Source organism: Giraffa tippelskirchi, chromosome 2, assembly GCF_054371585.1.
Source record: "Giraffa tippelskirchi isolate mGirTip1 chromosome 2, T2T-mGirTip1v1.2.pri, whole genome shotgun sequence".
Classification (NCBI taxonomy): domain Eukaryota; kingdom Metazoa; phylum Chordata; class Mammalia; order Artiodactyla; family Giraffidae; genus Giraffa; species Giraffa tippelskirchi.
The window spans coordinates 28,258,692-28,276,765 of NC_137276.1; the positions used below are offsets into that span (position 1 = coordinate 28,258,692).

Below are 18,074 nucleotides of genomic sequence, written 5' to 3' on the forward strand. Positions count from 1 at the left end.
CTCAGAGCCTTAGACTGTTGTTCTCTCTGCTTGGAATACTTTTCTTCTAGGTTTCTGGAGGGTTTACTGCTCATTATATAGGTCTCTGCTGTCCTTCTCTGCTTTCTCTTCTTTATTACACTTGTTACTATCTGACATTATCTTGTGTTTTATTTATTTACTCACTTTTGGTCAGCCTATTCCTCCCAAGAAACCAGGGACTTTGACTCAGCTCATGATGAATATCTACTGCCTAGAACAGTGCCTGGCATATTGTAGGTGTTCAGTTAACATTGGTTGAGGCAATCAACTAATAAAGTGAGAGTAGATGTGGAGGTTGTTGAATGGAGAAGGTGGGTTGGGGGTTCTCTGCATCCGGGACTTGGGTCAGGATTTAGGAAATGCCTGATGGTCAGGGAGACTTGAGGATGGTCCTGGAATGGGTGACCCTCTAAGCCCATCTGCACATCATAGTCTTCCTAAAGAGGGTCCAAGGCTTCTAGTACAAGCTCACTCCCATTTTCTCAAGCTGAAATGAGTTCTCCAGAACCTGACAAACGGGTATCTAAGGAGGCCTGTTGGAATGGATGTCTCAGAACCTCCCCAGATTCTGCTTCCTTCCCTGCTGCTGGGTTTCCATAGCAACCAGAGGATTTAAAAGGAGAGAGTGAAGGGGAATTAAGAGCCAGAGAGAGCAGAGGAGAGAGGAGGAGTAAGTGGTAGCAAGACAGATGGGGATCTGGCAAGAACTCCGAAGGATCCCCAAGTCACATGTTACTGTGGGAGATTGTGCCGATAGGGTCCCTTTGGTGGCCCTCCTTCCCCATCTGGATCTCTTGCTGACCCTCAAGAACTAACTGTCCATCTGGGCAGGCCCTAGAGCTAACCCTCATGCATGCCCCCTTTCTCCTGGTTGGCAGATGCTAGAGGAAACAATGCAGATGACAGATGTTAGTGAAGCAAGTTGGGGTCACGGGTTGGATTTTTGGATCTGCGTTCCTTTTCCCTCCCTTATGTATGCTCGGGGGAGGACGTAGGGGGAGGAGAGTCAGGGCATGATCCTATGCCATGTGAGGTCCCAAGCTTTGGCACTTGGGGATTAAGGCCAGGTTCCCCATCATGAAGAACCAGATGGGCTCTAGCTTGGGCCTGATTGAAGCTGCTCAAATAAGAGGTCGGCCTGGATACTACTTTGAGGGAGCAAGAAGAAGCCTGCACAGAACTCAGCTCTGTTTGAGGCTCCTCCTACCTTGAGCCCAGAGGACCAGAAAGCACCTGGGCCTGGAGCCTGGGAGCGGTGGAATGGTGAGCCCTCGAGGAGCTGGGGCACTGGGCCCTGAGACCCAAGCCAACCGCCTGGAGAACCAGCCAGTGACTTTCAAGGGCAGGAGTAGCCAGGGCCAACACCGAATTCCAGCTGCCCCTCTGTCTGCCCGCAGGCACACAGCTCCCAAACAGCCAGGCTCAAAACGTCTACCTTCTTGGACTCTTCCCTGTCTCCAGCCACTGACATTTAATCATTTCAGTTGGACAGACATGAACATGACCAACTCTCGCTAAATCCTTCTTCACAGAGAAATCCCCATCCCATCACAACCTGCACTGGGCCATTTAATCCCCTCCCACCTTATCTCCCTGCCCAGCTGCTCCCTGTTTTTTTTGTATCATTCCCCTCTTCTGCCTCTCTCCTGCAGCCTTCAGTAATGAAGAGCAAGCTCATAAAACATTCACTGTGGGTAATACACCATGTAGGATCTGCCTGATCGAAGTTCCGATAGGAGAGCCGGGTCAGTAGGATGCTGGGTCTTAGGCTTCCGAGAGTTGGGGCAGACTTCTCTGCTTGGGCTCAAGTTCCAGTCACTTCCATTAATCCAGGCTCAGTCCTCCCTGGTGGGGTGAAGGGTCCTGGGCAGAGTAGAAGAGGGGTTTCCTAAGAGGGAGTAACTTCTAGGGGCACTCCTGAGCCAGGCATGACTGGTAGCTGGAGCTCTGGATAAAAGCTGGAGACAAGGTGAGCCATGACCAAAAGGCTAAAGGTTTGTGCTGAGTGAGGAGGGTCAGGGCCTAAGTAGGCAGTGTCTGGAATGGTTATTATTGTCCCTCGGGAGCCTGGTAAGATGGGAGTGTGCACAGGTGTGTGAGGGTGGGGAGGGTCCGGTGTGGTGGCAGGCCCTTTCCAGGAGCCTGCCCAGGAAGCAGGCCTTCGGGTGGGGGTGATTTCATCAAAAGCAAACAGAGAGAAAGGGAAGGGAGCCTTCTCTTACTCCCTGCAACACCCCTGGAGTTTGCACTGACCACTAACACTAATAAGGCACCTGCAGCCCCACCCCACAAGCCTCAGCAGTCGGAGAAGGAATTTGGAGAAATGGCCCTGGGACCAGCCAGAAATCAGCTGTGGTTTTGGAGTCAGATGGAGATAAGTTAAATCCTGGCCTTGCTGCTCCCTGACTGTATGAACCTCTTTAGGCCTTAGTTTCCCCACTTGCAAAATGGGAAACAGGCTCCACCCTCTAGAGTTGTCACTTGGAGTGTGTAAGGGGTCCTGAAGAGTGTCCTGATACATGGTGGCTGCTGTGGGGACGGGCTCTGGGGGAGGGGGAGGGCCCATTGGGCTAAGGTTCTAGGAGCCCAGATATGCACCACGATGTCATCTAAGCAGCACCCTGAGGAGCTGGGGGGAGGAGGCAGAACCTACAAGGGCCTGAGGTAGCCAAGAAGCTGGGTGAGATGAAGGGCGAGGCCTTCAAGCACGTATACCTGGCTTCGCTCTCCCTTCCACTCACTGCAGCAGGTGCACCAGGCAAAAGCCCGGGCCAGGAGACCGGGAGCAGTGAGGGAGCAGAGACGCTGGTGTCCTGCAAGGTGGGATGTCCTTCCTGCCCTGCTTCTCTGACAGACCTGGCCTCCCTCTCCCAAACCAGCAAGCTGGAGAGAGAGTCAAGTCTGAGTTGTCTGGAGTTAGGTAGAAGCGCGTGGAAAATGCAGAGTGCCAACAATCAGGGCTCCTTATCTTGGCTCCGGCCTCTTCTCCTCCCCAGGGCCTCACATGGATACAGGGCCAGTCCACTGGGCACTTCCTCTGTGCCAGATGTTAAAGCAAGATTGGGAGGCACCGGTGAGTAAGTGAGGTGGACCCCTGACTCCCGAAGTTTCCCTTCCAGAGCCGACAGCTGCCGTTGGACAGTAAGCCCCAGTGAGATGTGGGAAAGGCTGAGATAGAGAACAGCAGGGGTTGGGCGAGGAAAGGGGTTCAGGGAGGAGGGCTGATGGTTCGGGGTTGAGGCCATGCTGGCTTGAGATTCTGATGGAGCTCAGCTTGACTCCTCTCAGCCCCAACTCTGTCCCGTGCAGACCGACTGTTGAGTTGCTGGAGCTCAGAGAAGGACAAGGCATGCCCCCCCGCCCAACTCAGGCAGCTGCTGGGTGTTGGGGTTCACAGACAAGTAAACCTGGGGTTGCCATATCGCGGGGCATGGGCTGCAGTGGGTCAGCACCAGGTGCTCCACTAACTGAGTCGTAAAAGGCCCACAGAGAAGATGGGAGCTGAGAATGAGTGTCTGTGGGATCCTCAGGGAAACTCCTCTTTCCTGAACCTTAATTTCTTCATCTAGAAGGTAAAGATTTGACCTAGATTATTTGTTTTCAAAAATTCTTTTTTTTTTTTAATAAATTTATTTATTTTAGTTGGGGGCTAAATACTTTACAATATTGTAGTGGTTTTTGCCATACATTGACATGAATCAGCCATGGGTTTACATGTGTTCCCCATCCTGAACCCCCCTCCCACCTCCCTCCCCATCCCATCCCTCTGGGTCATCCCATTGCCCCAGTCCTGAGCATTTGTCTCATGCATTGAACCTGGAATGGTGTTCTGTTTCACATATGATAATATACATGTTTCAATGCTATTCTCCCAGAACGTCCCACCCTCACCTTCTCCCTCAGAGTCCATAAGACTGTTCTATGCATCTGTGTCTCTTATTCTGTCTCGCATATAGGGTTATCATTACCATCTTTCAAATTCCATATATATGCATTAGTATACTGTATTGGTGTTTTTCTTTCTGGCTTACTTCACTCTGTATAATGGGCTCCAGTTTCATCCATCTCAATAGAACTGATTCAAATGTATTCTTTTTAATGGCTGAGTAATATTCCATTGTGTATGTGTACCACAGCTTCCTTATCCATTTGTCTGCTGATGGACATCTAGGTTGCTTCCATGTCCTGGCTATTGTAAACAGTGCTGCGATGAACATTGGGGTACACGCGTCTCTTTCAATTCTGGTTTCCTCAGTGTGTATGCCCAGCAGTGGGATTGCTGGGTCATATGGCAGTTCTATTCCCAGTTTTTTGAGGAATCTCCACACTGTTCTCCATAGTGGCTGTACTAGTTTGCATTCCCACCAACAGTGTAAGAGGGTTCCCTTTTCTCCACACCCTCTCCAGCATTTATTGCTTGTATATTTGTTTTCAAAAATTCTTTAGTGGCAGAACCTTATTTCCTGAGGAAAACCTGTATAGAGGCATATTCATAAAATGGGTGTAAACAATATCTGCTTTGGTCAGTTCAGGGGCTGGGACCCCCTCAAGTTCCCCCTCCATGCCTGACATCCCCACTGGGGCAGGTGGTGAGGGAAACGGGGGCCCTGAGCCCAGCAGGGTCCTCTGTGGCCTTCAGGGGAAGATGGTGGCAAGGACCCTCCAGAGAGAAAGGGCTGGGTGGGCTCAGGCCACCCCCTCAGCCCTGCTCCCTCCTCAGAGCACCTGGACAAGCGGGCCTGTTCCCACAGCCTCTCAGAGAGGCTCCTGTCTCTTCCTGCACTGACCACTCACACCCAGGGATTATCCCAACCAGAAACTTCCATTTGGAACAAAGCTCCCAGGAATGAAACCCGAGCTGCCACAGAGAGGCTCCCAGGCTAACCGGGAAGTGGCCGGGAAAGGGAGGGAAAACTTGCAAAGCACGGGGAGCCTCAGGGAGGCCGTGAAACCTGAAGACGAACGGCCAGCCAGTGGACTGGTGCCGGGGAGCTGCCACCACCGGCTGCAGAACCAGAGGTCAGCAGAGCCGAGTGGGAAAACGAGGGGGAAGTGCACCCCCAGGCTTTTCAGGGGAGAGTAATTGGTGCACCTGTGGCCAGGGCCAATATCCCCTGTGAGGCCCTCAGGGCTGGCCTGCAGTTCCTCAAGCGGCCCCCTCCCCTCCCCACCTCCCCACCCCCCTCCCAGCTGCTTCCACTTACTCTAGGGGGCCGCTGGGCCGGTCAGTGGCGGGCTTGCCAGCAAACCCAAGGGAGGGGAGGGAGGAGTAATAACCACAGTTACCATTTACTGAGCACCCATCAGGTGCCAGAGTGCTGCAGGTGTTACTTCTCAACCTCACGATAACCCTGTAAGATCAGTATGACCATTGCCATTTTACCATTAGGGAAACCAAGGCTAAGAGGAATTAAGCAATTGGCCCCAAGTGAAAGAGCTAGTTAGTGGTTAACCTAGGATCTGCCCGGGACTTTTGGACTCTGAGGTGCTTAAGTGCCTTCTTCCACACCAGGCTCTGAAGTCTTAAAATCTCTTGTTAGATCTCAAGAACCCTAGTGAATTTCAAAATAAACTCTTTCTTCCCCCTGAAGCCACTGTGTATGATAGTGCAAATGCAACGAGAGGTCATATCTCCAGTTTGCATCCTGGTGACCTTGTGAAAGTGACTTCACTGCTCTGGGGTCAGTCTCCTCATTTGTAAGACAGGATTCATAACAGTGCCTACTTACAGGTGGAGGGCCAAAAAGGTTACACAGATAAGGTACTTGGAGCAGTGCTGGGCCCAGAGGAGACATTCAATAAGTGGCTATTCTTGTTGTTAGGAGGGTTCCTCCCCCGCTCTGTCTGGAAGCCCAGAGTCCTGAGGAAGAAGCCCTCAGTGGGCTGAGTGGATCATCACAAGCTCACCCACCTCTGTGCCTGTCTCTAAGGCTTCATATGTAGGTTAGAAGGCACCTCAGAGAGCCAGGGATTTGGCATGTTCTGGGAGCCAACAGGAGGTCTTTTCTCCCACCTCCAGAGCAGCTCCGGGCCATCCAGTGACTGCCACCAAGTCCCTTGCAAAGGCAAGGCTCTCGGCTAAGCTACCAGACTTCCCTGTTGTGGCTCTGAAGGCTGACAGTGAATCCCAACCCGGCAGGATGTTTTGTTTCAGAGGGGCCTAGAAGTCCATCCGGCCTGGGAAATAGGTAAAGATAAGGTGGTTGGGCAGGGTTCTGGAGACTGGGCTGTTGTCGGGTACTGCCAAGTGGCAGGTAGCTTTGGGCTCTGAGCAGGAGTCATTTTGCTGTGCTGAAGGCCAGAAGCTTGGTCAGAGGCTGTGGGCTTGCCATTCACCTCCCTAACTCAGACTTCTAAGATGACTGTCCTCTAGGGTCGACACCAAGGACTGGTTCTGCCCTGAGGTTAGAGAGGTCCTGCTGATCCCTGCTTGTTTCCCCAACATCTGGGGATCTGAAGGTCTGGCTTCTGGCTGTCATTAGTGACTGGGGCTTGGGCTAAGATACTGTGTTCAAGGACAAACTTGAAGTCAACTTTTGTGATGCCCGTGTTTGAGCCTGTGTGGTCAGCAAAGGAGGCAGCTGAGAGTGGGTGGTGGACTGGGCCGGAGGGCATCTTCCAACCTGGGGACTGGCTTCAAGTGGAATGTGGGGCTTGGAAAGGATTATTTCCACTCCCTGGGACCAAGTCCTGGGCTCCACTCCACTGCTCATCCACAGGGAAAGCAATGATTTTGTTCCTGTTCCTGAGGAGTTCATGGTCTGATAGGAGAAACTATACATACAAACAATAGTCAAATATCAAACAGGCAATTACAAATGGGTGTGTTTTTCAATTTTATTCCAACTGTTTAGTGCAGATGAATCAAGATAGCTTCATTACCTTTTAAAGATAAGAAAATCAAGGCATAAATATAATATCTGTATTGTTACTGAGCCCATATTCATAAATGTTTTAAGATAACATATTCATAATGTTTAAGACCACAGTACACTTGTGGGTGTGGATGTGTGTAGTATGTTCACATAAATATTCTTTAGTGAGTGCTTAATGTTTCAGGCACTGTGTTTACATACTTATTTCAATTATTCTTTCTCTTGACCTTCTAATGACTCAGTGTGTTGGGTATCAATATTCCAAATTTACAGAGAAGGAAATTAGAGTTGAGCAAGGTTAAATAATGTCCCAAAGCCACACAGCTGGCCAGTGGCTGACCCAGGATTTGAAGCCAGATCTGTTGACTCTAGTCTTTCCAATCTGCAAAGCACACCAATGACTAACAACGCAGAGCAGAATGTAATGGAAAAAGTGACCTAAGACAGGTTCCAACACGGTGCTAGGGAATTTCTGGGGTGGAAGAACTGAAGGTTGAAGGCAAGAGACACTAAAGAATTGAGTCTTCCTTACCCAAGGTCATACAGCTGATTAACCAGGAGTCTAAGGTAAAACTCAGGAGTCTTGATTCTAAGATCAATACCAGTTTTGAAGACTACTGACGATAAGAACTTTGCGAGGCATTCACCTCAACCCTATTTTGTTAATGATAAAATTCTGAAGTCTTTGAAAGTCCGTCAGAACCTGTGGGATATTTGGGTGAACCAAAAGCATAAGCAAAGAGTGGGGAGGAAACCCACTCCTCCTTTTCTTGAAAGCCAGAGCAGCAGCAGGCCAGGACCCTCTACCCTGTCCTCTCATTCTGCAATCTTCCTACTACAAGGCAGCCAAAACAGAAATTTCTAAACAAAGCCAAAAATTGTCTCAAGTCACCTGCATGCTCAAAAATCTCCTGTTTCCACTTGCCTGCAGAATAAAATTTAAGTCTGACTACAACTTTCCAAACTTCTCTCTTTCCACTTTTGTGGGAGAGTCTAGTGATACGTATTTTTTGACCATTTCCCAAGTACTCCATGTTTTTCCATGCATTTGTCTTCTCGCATGCTATTTTCTCTACCTAAATGAACTGCTATGTGCCCTTCAAAGCCTGAAATTGCCTCCTCCCTGTAGTATCTCCTAGGCAATCCTTTGTGGACTCACACATTATTCTGTTGATAACACTGAGCTATAACTACTTATTGATAACTGCTGCTGCTGCTAAGTCGCTTCAGTCGTGTCCGACTCTGTGAGACCCCATAGACGGCAGCCCACCAGGCTCCCCTGTCCCTGGGATTCTCCAGGCGAGAATACTGGAGTGGGTTGCCATTGCCTTCTCCAACGCATGCACACATGCTAAGTCGCTTCAGTCGTGTCCGACTCTATGGACAGCAGCCCACCAGGCTCCTCTGCCCACAGGATTCTCTAGGCAAGAACACTGGAGTGGGTTGCCATTTCCTTCCCCATATTGATAACTATAATTCCTTAAGTAGTCTTGGAATATAGTCAGAGCTTCTTAAGTTTTGGTAAATACATGAATGAAGTCCAACCTGGGTGCCTTAGTGTTTGACCTTGCCGTTATGGGTTAAATAATAGGTCTACAAACATGAAGAGACTTGACCAACAATCTCGAGTTTTGAACTCTGAAGATTTAGAAGTAATTTTAGAAAAGAAAATAGTAACGATAACTACCATTTATTAAGTGCTTACTATCTACCAGGGGCTGTTTAAATAAACCCTTTACACACCTCACCTCAGGGCTTCCCTGATGGCTCAGCGGTAAAGAATCCACCTGCAATGGAGGAGACGCAGGAGACACAGGTTCGATCCCTGGGTCAGGAACATCCCCTGGAGTAGGAAATGGCAACCCACTCCAGTCCTCTTGCCTGTAAAACTCCATGGATAGAGGAGCCTGGTGTGCTACAGCCCATAGGGTCACAGAGTCAGACATGACATAGTGACTGAGCACGCATGCATGCCTCACCTCATTTCATCCTCACGACACTACTCTGCGATTTTATTCCCTAAATAAGTTGCCTCCGTCCTCCAACTGGAGAAACTGAGGTTCAGAAAAGGAAGGAAAGCCTTCCTTCACTTTAAGCCCAGACTTGTTTAGCTTTAAAACCTAAGTGCTTAACTTCCCAGGTTTTCTGCCTCCAACTCCTCCGAGTGTGAACCTTTCTTCCGTGTTAGGTGGGAACAAATCCCATTGCTCCTTCTGCCTAGTTAGACGCACCATTGGCTTGTGGGTTCTGAGCCGTATGGCACGGGGACTAGGGTTACACATGCAGGCTGTGAGTGATCAGAAGTTCCAGCTTGACGTTTGTGCTGAGACCTTGACATGCACCCTGGTGGGGGGTTTGCTAATCACTTACTGAGGACCACCCTGACACCCCTGGATTGGCCTAGGTTGAAAGCTAAAGCAAAAACATAGAAAAACACAACAAAAAACTGACTTAGGATTGACTGGGGTTTCCCTCTCCTGGTTACAGGCAATTTGTTAGGAAAATAAAACCCCTCGTTGGAAGCTCAGAAGGACTTCACTTTGAGGACTCAACCTGGGTTCTAGCCTGGCTTTTGTTATTAAGCAGCTGTGTGACCTTGGTCAAGAGGCTTAACCTTATAAGCCTTTGTGAGTGGGCAGAAAAGTGGGCAAGAACACAATTCACTTAGGAAGGAAAGATCCAGATGGCATCCCAAGAATGGGAGTCTGAGTTGGAGTTTGGGTCAAGCCCAGGAAAGAGGCTCCAGAGCTGTGAATGATAGTGACCCAGTGTGCTGCTGGGGGCCAAGGCCCACCCTGGGTCAGGAACCAAGGGGAGGGGGGATGTGGGAAGGAGACCTAAGGCAGAAAAAGCCGCTTTCCTCGTGCGGGGTGCCATAGGCAGGCCCAGCCCCAGTGCCTCTGGGGAGTCGGGTGGTGGGCATCTAGACACCCCCCGCTTCAGGAAGAGCTAACCTTCCCCTTCTTTGGGCCTCCTTGTACCTAATACATTCTTCTATCTCATAAGTGGTTCTACTTCCTGTCACTTTAATGTCAACCTTTTCACTAGAACGTGAACTCTTGGAAGCAGGGAAACATGAATTTTTCATCTCTGTTCCTGGGCCACTTTACTGACTGCCTGACACAGGAGGTCCCATCTAACTGTCTGATGAATGAATGGATGAGAGGATAAATCTTGGCTGAGATATCACAGTAGAGAAAACCTTTAAAGCTTGTTACGAATGAGGAGGGACATTCAAGAAGAAACAGAATATCAGATGGGCTGGGGAATTTAGGAGCAAAAGCTGAGAATGAAAACACCAGTTCACATGGTCTGTGGGTGCATGGTGGCCAGAGAATCCTGGTCTGGGTAGACTCTAGCCCACTCTTAAATCTCTTGGGGAAGACTTAAAGGCAAGTGGCACCCAGGGATCAGGTTGATTATCTCTAGATGGACTGACAATATATCCTGTCTTATGCAATATATCCTAGAGTAGTTATTAATACCTCACAAGGTCTTGACAGTGGTTTGGATGACAAACTTTCTTTTTTAGGTGGAGATATAATTTCTCTTCCCTTCCCCCATCTTTTCTCTTTAGTTGAGATATAATTCACATACCACAAAATCTATCCCGTTAAAGCATACAATTCAGTGGGGTTTTTTTTGTATTATTGACAAAGTTGTGCAATTATAACCACTAATTCCATGGTTTTTAGTATATTGACAAAGTTGTGCAATTATTACTACTATCTAATTCCAGAGCATTTTCATCATTCTAAGAAGAAATCTCGTACCCATCAGCTGTTCATTCGCTTCCTCCTCCCAAGCCCTGGAAACTGCTAACTTACTCTCTGTTCCTAGGCTTACCTATTCTTGACATTTCATGTATTTGGACTCATGCAATATGTGGCCTTTTGTGTCAGACTTCTTTTACTTAGCATAATGTTTTCAAGGTTCATCTATGTTGGGACAAGAATTAGTACTTTGGAAAACAAATTATTTGGTCACTGCACTCATAGATGTTAATACTGTAGCTATTGCATTGTGGGTATTGCCCTGGGGCCAAAGAGGAATTGAGATGGAGGAACCAGACTCAGATTTTCTTACTGGAAAGGCCACTCTGTGCGCTCAAGGCACAGAAACACTGATGGGGGATAAAGCCGAGAAGGAGCCTCATTTAGGATTCTAGATTCTCGAGCTGGCATTTTTATTGATTTTCGGCTCCTTGACTCCCGGATAGTAGTTAGAAAGAACTGGTGACAATCTCATCTATTACCAGCTTCTTGAAGAAAAGCAGAACTTAATTAAAAAATTAACCGCAGGCTGTAGGTTTGAGTATTTCCTCAGCCACTGGCTTTGCTTGAGTCCCTCTGTGTCTCATCTCTGTACAATGAACACAGTGATAATAAGGAAAATCCCAAAGTGATTAGGTTTTAAGATGTTTCACAGAATCTTCCAGTGTTCTCTGAGCTGTTCTGCAGACGTGTAAGGCTAAGATCCACACACTAGGGCAGCCTGGACCTTCTGAAAGATTCATAGCTCACAACTTATGTGGTTTTGAGCATTACCAGTTGGGTATTTTGTGTGCTAAGCAGTTCGGCCAGGATAGTCTGGGTATGACAGTGAAAGTCGCTCAGTCATGTCTTGACTCTTTGGGACCCCATGGACTATACAGTCCATGGAATTCTCCAGGCCAGAATACTGGAGTGGGTAGCCTTTCCCTTCTCCAGGGGATCTTTCCAACCCAGGGATTGAACCCAGGTCTCCTGCATTGTAGGTGGATTCTTTACCAACTGAGCCACAAGGGAAGCCAGTTTGGGTATACCTCACATTGTTTTAATGGCATGGCGTTAATAAAGAGAAAATGTGATGGTTGTTTCTGCAGATACATGTCTACTTGTCTCATTTTCTCTGATGTGTTGAGTTCTCAGGGCCAATTTTTATATAGTTCCATCTCTTGTACAATACCCAACCCAAGGTCTTACACATACAGGGGCCCCACGTGTACTGGAGGGAAGGAAAGAGAAGACCAAGCAAGTACTACTTGCTAGTGTGTGGAAGTATTTCCTCATCTTTAGGGGACTAATTAACAATCTGCCAAAGACTTGGGGGCCCCACCACAGGCAATCAAAAACAGTCCTGGGGTGCCACCAGACTCTATACCAGGAGGCATAGCGCAAAGCAGCTGGGCCTGTGAGTTGGCAGACCTGGGGAGGCCATCCTCAGGGGAAAACTGAGGAGGGCAGGACATGCTAGCCAGGCCTGCTGCGCTGAAAGCAGCAGACGGGTAATTTCCAAATGACCATTTCAAAGGAAGGTTGAATTTCTCCCAGATAAGAGGGAGAGCAGAGAGCATGCCTATATCTCTAACCCCCTGAGCTCACGGCCGTGATAACAGCTGTGGGGTTGGAAACCTAATGCTGATGAAAGAGTTAAAGGGTGGCCCGGGCAGCTATCGGTGACAGTGCTAGGAATTGAGCGCGCTCCTGGAGCGCGGCTGGGGACTGGTGTGACTCCATGAATAGAGGCCACTCTCAGGGAGTTTTTCCTGGAACAGAATGGGGTCAGGGAGCTGCTTGGGGAACAATGGTTGCCACCGACTAGCTGAATTTCTTACAATCACACACCATACCCCCTGATCAAATAGCTCCTTTGTCCGCCTGATATAAAAACATGTCATACAATGATGATTTGGAAGAATGACACGGGTTTGCCTTTCACAGAGATCAGAAGGGCTTGTTGTGCAGCAGGGGGAAAAACATCAGAGTCAAGGAAAACCTGGAGAATAAAAGGAGCAAATGGAAACAGACAGCAACAATAAGAAAGGGCTGGGTGGCTCCAAAGGCAGACAAGGGCTTGGTTACCAGCAGGGAGACGGGGCAGCTGGGCAGCTCCAAGGAAGGGAGAGCTTGCTGGCTGCCTGGTAACCAGATTCACAGCGCCCCCTTGAAACTCTTGAGAAACTCAAGGAATTAAAGAAATGTTCAGAGGAAGAGATGGTCCAGGGTGCTTGGGCTATATACGTAGGGCTGTGTATACAGAGTGGAGGGAACACCTGAGCGATCAATCTACTCATACCATTATTTGATTTTACAGATGGGGAAACTGAGATCTGGGGAAGTATGGGGGCTTAGTCATTTACTCAGATTGTCTAGATTCGGGTCTTGTTTTACAGCTGGTTTTCTTATTTTCTTGACTTTGAAGATGGAAGTACAGGAATTTCTCAAGCATTCTCTGTTCAGAAAGTAGAAGAGATGAACTGGGACTCTTGCCTTAACCAGTGATTTACTATATAATGGAACTCACGCAAGGCAGTGTGTTTCTGTGTGCCTCTGTTTCCCTGTCTATAAAGAGAGGGTACTCTCAAGTCAGCCAGTCAGTCAGCCAGCCCTTAGTTCAGCCATCCTTTGTTAAATACCTTCTGTGCATCCCACCCTGGATGAGGGCACTAGAGAGGGGAGGAAGGGAGAACCTCAATGAAAGATAAGCCACAGTCACCCGACCCAGTTAGGCAAACTCTATCCAGGTAGACTGTGTGGACACCAAACCCTGCTTCTCAGCTGAAACCTGTAATTGAGGTGGGCAGGTTTCCTGTCTGTTTCAGGTAGGTCACACCGAGACTTTGTTGTTCAAAGCAAGAAGGCTCATATAGCAAGATTCCTGCAACTCCCAATCATCAAGTAGGTTTACAAAGAAAATGACAATTGTCAGTGTCACTAATTAACATTCATCTTTAGTGCAGCAACTGTAAATGGATCTCAAGCCTTTATATTAGATTTCCTTAGAACTTTGTGAGGTTAAAAAGCAAAGACTATTTTGTGTTAATCTATTCTCTTTTATTCCCAGATCCTGAAATCCTTTACCAGTAGATAGCCAGCTCTCAAGGCTTCCCCTGTGGGGAATGTGGCAAGTGCCACTCTCTCTGTTCCCCAGCTGGGAGGCTTGGGTCACAGAAAGGTTCGAAGCCCTGCAGTGGGGGATAGAAATGAAGGCTGTCACCTTCTCATTCACTGCTCTGACTTTGGACTAAACAAGGCACTAGAAAGTAAAACTGGAGGTTAAACCAACAGTGCACCTGGTATACCTCTGTTTATAGAAAAGCAGGAATTCTTTTATATTTTTAAAATTTAGTTCATTTGTTTAAGTAGCTAATACACATCTATGGTTCTTCAAAAGAGTAGGAAGTAAGTCTCCCCCCAACCTCTGTCTCTACTCCCACCATCACCTGTCCTGGAGAAGACCAGTTACTGAGCTCTGAAGAGTTTTTCTATGCATTTATAAATATAGTGGAACCGACCTGCCAATGCAGGTTAGATGTAAGAGATGTGGGTTCAGTCCCAGGGTTAGGAAGATTCCCTGGAAGAGGGCATGACAATCCCTTCAGTATTCTTGCCTGGAGAATCCCAGGGACAGAGGAGCCTGGCAAGCTATAGTCCATAGTGTCGCAAAGAGTCGGACACAACTGAAGCGATTTAGCACAGCACATATATATGTAAAATATTTTTCCCTTATGTTTGATATACAAACTATTCTGAACACACAGGCATGTTAAAATGAATGTGAAATTCACAGAAACTCAGGGTTGGAAGGACTATACAAACTAACAGTTTGTCACCAGGTCCTGGAGAAACTGCCCAGCAATCTCAAAGTGAGCTGCTGGTTTTCTGTGCTCTGCTTAGAGAAATCTGTACATAGTGCCAGAGGCAGGTGTATGAGTTCCTCTGTGCTTCTTAAAGGGATCTCCACTAAAATGTGGCTAGCTGTGGTCCTATGGTGATTTTTCCACATTAAAAAAAATGGAAATTTAGAGTTAAAAAATAGGAGCTCAGGCATATCCCACCCCAGAGAGTCCTCCTTCACATAGCCCTGAGAGCCCTTTGATGTGACCTGTCACATACAGGTGTTAGAATTAATATTCTGAGTGCTTATTTTGTGTTAGGCTCCTAAAAAGTGATACGTACTTTTAATACATTGTTTTGTTTAATCCTCATTGCTTTATTAACTCTGTTGCACCTCTGAGGCTCAACTAATAAATGGCAGAGCTAGGAAGACTTGACCTTAAGTCCATACTCTCTACCTTCCCACTTATTCCCCTGATAGACTTACCTCTGTCTGGTACCTGAAGAATCAGATCCAAGCTCCCCAGCCTGAATCTGAATCTCCTCCAGCATCTGTGCAATTTCTTTCATAGGCTTATCTCTTCTCACTCCTCGTCATGCACTACATGGTTGAGTCATACCAGATCCCTAGTGTTACTGGTCCTTGCATTCTTCCAGGCCCTGCACAGGCTGTTCCCTCCACATGGAATCTTTTTCTCTCCTCTCTGCCTGGCAAACGGCCAATGTGATTTTTCTAAAACTCAGTCTGACTGTTACTTCATTGTGTAAAACCTCTCTGTGTTTCCTCACCACCTAATGTGATCAAGACCAAGTTTCTCAACTTCAAACAGAGGATCTGCATGTTCTGGGTCCCACTGACCTCTGGGCTCACCTCTCCCACTTTCATAGGCTATTTAATGCTTCACACCCATGATCTACTTACAGTTCCCTAAGTATTTTGCACACTGTCAGCTCCAGGCCATTGCCTATGCTGTTCCTTTTTCCTGGAACACTTTTCCTACCTTCTCCTTCACTTGGCTAGGTCCTATGTGGCCTTGGGATCATTGCTTGGGTCACACCTCCTCAGAGGTCCTTACACTTTCCCTTCCAGGGTATCTGTTTATATATACCTATATATGTATATATATGTGTATATATATATATATTTTCAATGCTATGAGTTCCTCAAGGTCAAAGACCAAATTAATTTGGGCCTGGTTCCCCAGAGCCTCATATAGGACCTGATGCCCAGACTGTCTCAAGAAATGAGTGATGAGTGAAAGAGCTGATGTGTGGGTAGATGGATGAGCTAGAATGAAGAGTCCTTGCACAGGGTTTTGGTACTCAAGCTAACCTTAGACCCATCCTTTTTTTGCCAGCTATGGCCTAATAGTCTTGTAGTGGCTCCCATTATTCGGAACCTCTTCACTGCAGTGTGACCTTATTTATGTGAGTTTACCTCTTGAAGACTCAGTTTCCTCAAAAGTAATATGAGAAAGTAGGAGTACATGATCCCTGCTGTCCCTTCCAGATCAAATGTTATGTGAATCCATGCTGCTTGCAAAGGAGAAGGAATTTTCCAGATACCATGCACTTGTATGTGGGGAGAACACCAATGGTGATGGTGCTTGCAAGAGATTTTCAGAGACTTCAGCTTAACTCTCTAACTCAGAAGTGGGTAAACGATGGTTCATGGGCCACGTGCCTCTCACTGCCTGTTTCTGTATGGCCCACAAGCTAAGAGTGGCATTTTCATTTTTTAATGAAAAAAAAATCAAAGTAAGAATAATATTTCATGCCATGTGAAAGTTACATGAGATTCAAATTTGAGCATCCATAAGTAAAGTTATGTTGGGATGCAACCAGGCTTATTTGCTTACACATTGTCTATATCTGCTTTTACACTTCAATGGTAGCATTGAGTAGTTGTGACAGAGACTGTATGGCCCTCAAGAACTAAAATACTTACCATCTGGCCTCTTACAGAAAACATTTGCCAACCCTTGTTCTGACTCAAACCCTCAATGGCTTCCCACTACCTATAACAGTGTTGTCTGTTGTAATGTGAGCCACATATGTAATTTGAAATTTTCTAGTAGCCATGTTAAAAAGTAAAATAAGGTTAACAATGTATTTTATTTAACCCAATACATCAAAAATATTATTTCAATGTGTAATCAGCTTACAATTATTAAAGCAGTTTTACATTCTTTTGTTCATACTAAGTCTTCAAAATCTGGTATGTATTTTATACTTCTAGCACATCTCAGCTTGCAACAGCTACATTTTAAGCCTCATATGGATAGTGGCGACTCTAGTGGACAGCTCAGGGCTCTAAGACCAAGTGTAAACTCTTTGACATGAAGTTCTAGGTCCTTTGTTATTGGGCCTCAGCTTTATTCCTAACTGCTTCCTTAAATGCCAGCCAGACTGATCCACACTATGCCCGCTACATTAGATATAAAGTACTTCCACCTCTACTTCCTTGCTCTCTCCTTTTTCTTCTTTTCTTTCTTTTTCTTTATGGTAACAGCTTTATTCAGATATAATTCACATTCCATACAATCCATCCATTGAAAGTGTACAATTCAATGGTTTTTAATATGTTACAATTAAATGGAGTCATGCACCATCACCACAATCAATTATAGAACATTTTCATCACCCCAAAAAGAAATTCCATACCCTTTAACAATCACCTTCATTCCTCACAGCCTCCCCCAGCTGTAGGCAACCACCAATATATTTTTTGTCTCTATGAATTTGCCTATGCTTGACATTTCGTAGAAATGGAATCATACAGTGTATGGTCTTTTGTCCCTAGCTTCTTTCACTTAGCATAATTTTGCAAGATTCATCCATGTTGTAGCATGCAACAGTTCTTTCATTCCTTTTTTTTTTTTTTTAATTTATTTTTTTGGTTGTGCTGGGTCTTCGTTGCTGCACACAGGCTTTCTCTAGTTGCAGTGAGTAGGGGCTACTCTTCATTGTGGTGTGTGGGCTTCTCCTTGCGGTGGCTTCTCTTGTTGTGGAGCACAAACTCTAGGCTGTTGGGCTTCAGTAGTTGTGGCACATAGCTTAGCTGCTCCAAGGCATGTGGGATCTTCCTGGATCAGGGATCGAACCCGTGCCCTGTGCATTGGCAGGCAGATGCTTAACCACTGGACCACCAGGGAAGCACTCTTTCATTCCCTTTTGTTACTTAATTATATTCTATTGCTCTTTCCTTTCTGGCATGCCTTCCTTCTCCAATAACTTTCCTTTTAGAGACTGAAGCCCAGGGCCTCAGCAAAAACCAAGGAGAAAAAGAAAACTCTGCCCTTCTGGGTTTACAATTTTAAGATCAAATGTAGAATCTGTCTAGATCTTTAGAGAAAAAAAAGGAAAATCCTTTGAGAAATCATTATATCAGTAACAAAATACTTTTTTTTTGAAGATCAAACCCCCCCTCCACAACTTGTTTCCCATGGGAAAAGAACTTCGACTCAAACTGCTAATAACTCTAGAAGACTGTGTTAGGTACATACACATATTTGTCACACCAATAAACTGAACATGGTAACTCCCCCACAATAGAGGCCATGAGGAGTCTGACCTCAGT

The 18,074-nt window shown here is 46.7% G+C and overlaps 1 protein-coding gene across 7 annotated transcripts in view; it reads left to right on the forward strand.

Annotated features, from left to right (window-relative positions):
* The first annotated feature begins 661 nt into the window (after positions 1 to 661).
* The window catches only part of FBXW4 (F-box and WD repeat domain containing 4), a 142,695-nt gene continuing 125,282 nt past the window's right edge, over positions 662 to 18,074 (forward strand). For 4 of the 7 annotated variants that reach the window (XM_081546837.1, XM_081546846.1, XM_081546827.1 and 1 more), the window contains exons 1-2: positions 662 to 1,990; positions 3,018 to 3,094. The gene's annotated coding sequence lies outside the window, so the exon portion shown is untranslated. The remainder of the gene's footprint in view (positions 1,991 to 3,017; positions 3,095 to 18,074) is intronic. The other 3 variants (XM_081546855.1, XM_081546888.1, XM_081546866.1) reach the window with 2 other exon arrangements.